The 2,500-nt window shown below is 37.3% G+C and overlaps 3 non-coding genes and 6 pseudogenes across 3 annotated transcripts; all 9 read right to left on the bottom strand.

Annotated features, from left to right (window-relative positions):
• Window positions 1-75: 75 nt before the first annotated feature.
• LOC148486976 (5S ribosomal RNA) lies at window positions 76-194 on the bottom strand. Its single transcript, XR_015870190.1, has one exon. It is a non-coding gene; the product is annotated as a 5S ribosomal RNA (ribosomal RNA).
• Window positions 195-310: 116 nt separating this feature from the next.
• On the bottom strand, window positions 311-429 carry LOC148486975 (5S ribosomal RNA; annotated as a pseudogene).
• A 352-nt stretch (window positions 430-781) lies between these two features.
• Window positions 782-900, bottom strand: LOC148486974 (5S ribosomal RNA). Its single transcript, XR_015870189.1, has one exon. It is a non-coding gene; the product is annotated as a 5S ribosomal RNA (ribosomal RNA).
• Window positions 901-1,015: 115 nt separating this feature from the next.
• Window positions 1,016-1,134, bottom strand: LOC148486973 (5S ribosomal RNA; annotated as a pseudogene).
• Window positions 1,135-1,250: 116 nt separating this feature from the next.
• Window positions 1,251-1,369, bottom strand: LOC148486972 (5S ribosomal RNA; annotated as a pseudogene).
• A 115-nt stretch (window positions 1,370-1,484) lies between these two features.
• Window positions 1,485-1,603, bottom strand: LOC148486971 (5S ribosomal RNA; annotated as a pseudogene).
• A 116-nt stretch (window positions 1,604-1,719) lies between these two features.
• Window positions 1,720-1,838, bottom strand: LOC148486970 (5S ribosomal RNA; annotated as a pseudogene).
• A 351-nt stretch (window positions 1,839-2,189) lies between these two features.
• Window positions 2,190-2,308, bottom strand: LOC148486969 (5S ribosomal RNA). Its single transcript, XR_015870188.1, has one exon. It is a non-coding gene; the product is annotated as a 5S ribosomal RNA (ribosomal RNA).
• Window positions 2,309-2,424: 116 nt separating this feature from the next.
• LOC148486968 (5S ribosomal RNA) overlaps window positions 2,425-2,500 on the bottom strand; it is a 119-nt pseudogene continuing 43 nt past the window's right edge.

Genomic DNA, 2,500 nt, shown 5'->3' with positions numbered 1-2,500 from the left:
CAAGTAAATTCATTGATAAGTTGAAAAAAATAAATGTAAAATGTAATAGAAAAGAATGTTATGGCTGCATAAAATTACCTACAGCACCTGGTATTCCCAGGTGGTCTCCCATCCAAGTACTAACCAGGCCCAACACTGCATAGCTTCCAAGATCAGACGAGATTGGGCATGTCCAGTGTGGTTTGGCTGTAGGTGATCAAAAACATTAACTTTAGACCTCTATTACTTCTTAACTCAAGTAAATTCATTGATAAGTTGAAAAAATTAAATGTAAAATGTAATAGAAAAGAATGTTATGGCACTATAAAATTATCTGCAGCACCTGGTAATCCCAGGTGGCCTCCTATCCAAGTACTAACCAGGCCCAACACTGCATAGCTTCCAAGTTCAGACGAGATTGGGCATGTACAGTGTGGTTTGGCTGTAGGTGCTCAAAAACATTAACTTTAGACCTCTATTACTTCTTAACTCAAGTAAATTCATTGATAAGTTGAAAAAATTAAATGTAAAATGTAATAGAAAAGAATGTTATGGCAGTATAAAATTACCTACTGCACCTGGTTTTCCCAGGTGGTCTCCCATCCAAGTACTGACCATTCCCAACACGGCATAGCTTCCAAGACCAAACGACATTGGCCATGTCCAGTGTGGTTTTGGCTATAGGTGCTGAAAAATATTAACTTTAGACCTCTTTTACTTCTTAACTCAAGTAAATTCATTGCTAAGTTGAAAAAATGTAATGTAAAATGTAATAGAAAAGAATGTTATGGCTATATAAAATTACCTACAGCACCTGGTATTCCCAGGTGGTCTCCCATCCAAGTACTAACCAGGCCCAACACTGCATAGCTTCCAAGATCAGACGAGATTGGGCATGTCCAGTGTGGTTTGGCTGTAGGTGCTAAAAGCCTTAACTTTAGACATCTTTTACTTCTTAACTCAAGTAAATTCATTGATAAGTTGAAAAAATTAAATGTAAAATGTAATAGAAAAGAATGTTATGGCAGTATAAAATTACCTACAGCACCTGGTATTCCCAGGTGGTCTCCCATCCAAGTACTGACCATGCCCAACACTGCATAGCTTCCAAGATCAAACGACATTGGCCATCTCCAGTGTGGTTTGGCTATAGGTGCTGAAGAATATTAACTTTAGACCTCTTTTACTTCTTAACTCAAGTAAATTCATTGCTAAGTTGAAAAAATGTAATGTAAAATGTAATAGAAAAGAATGTTATGGCTATATAAAATTACCTACTGCACCTGGTATTCCCAGGTGGTCTCCCATCCAAGTACTAACCAGGTCTAACACTGCATAGCTTCCAAGATCAGACAACATTGGGCATGTCCAGTGTGGTTTGGCTATAGGTGCTAAAAGCCTTAACTTTAGACCTCTTTTACTTCTTAACTCAAGTAAATTCATTGATAAGTTGAAAAAATTAAATGTAAAATGTAATAGAAAAGACTGTTATGGCAGTATAAAATTACCTACAGCACCTGGGATTCCTAGGTGGTCTCCCATCCAAGTACTAACCAGGTCCAACACTGCATAGCTTCCAAGATTAGACGAGATTGGGCATGTCCAGTGTGGTTTGGCTGTAGGTGCTCAAAAACATTAACTTTAGACCTCTTTTACTTCTGAACTCAAGTAAATTCATTGATAAGTTGAAAAAATTAAATGTAAAATGTAATAGAAAAGAATGTTATGGCTGCATAAAATTACCTACAGCACCTGGTATTCCCAGGTGGTCTCCCATCCAAGTACTAACCAGGCCCAACACTTATTAGCTTCCAAGATCAGACGAGATTGGGCATGTCCAGTGTGGATTGGCTGTAGGTGCTCAAAACCATTAACTTTAGACCTCTATTACTTCTTAACTCAAGTAAATTCATTGATAAGTTGAAAAAATTAAATTTAAAATGTAATAGAAAAGAATGTTATGGCAGTATAAAATTACCTACAGAACCTGGGATTCCTAGGTAGTCTCCCATCCAAGTACAAACCAGTCCCAACACTGCATAGCTTCCAAGATCAGACTAGCTTGGGCATGTACAGTGTGGTTTGGCTGTAGGTGCTCAAAAACATTAACTTTAGACCTCTATTACTTCTTAACTCAAGTAAATTCATTGATAAGTTGAAAAAAATAAATGTAAAATGTAATAGAAAAGAATGTTATGGCTGCATAAAATTACCTACAGCACCTGGTATTCCCAGGTGGTCTCCCATCCAAGTACTAACCAGGCCCAACACTGCATAGCTTCCAAGATCAGACGAGATTGGGCATGTCCAGTGTGGTTTGGCTGTAGGTGATCAAAAACATTAACTTTAGACCTCTATTACTTCTTAACTCAAGTAAATTCATTGATAAGTTGAAAAAATTAAATGTAAAATGTAATAGAAAAGAATGTTATGGCACTATAAAATTATCTACAGCACCTGGTAATCCCAGGTGGCCTCCTATCCAAGTACTAACCAGGCCCAACACTGCATAGCTTCCAAG

The sequence above is a fragment of the Taudactylus pleione genome, unplaced genomic scaffold, assembly GCF_031769625.1.
Source record: "Taudactylus pleione unplaced genomic scaffold, aTauple2 ptg000550l, whole genome shotgun sequence".
NCBI classification, from domain to species: domain Eukaryota; kingdom Metazoa; phylum Chordata; class Amphibia; order Anura; family Myobatrachidae; genus Taudactylus; species Taudactylus pleione.
This window is presented reverse-complemented; position numbering and strand designations above follow the sequence as displayed.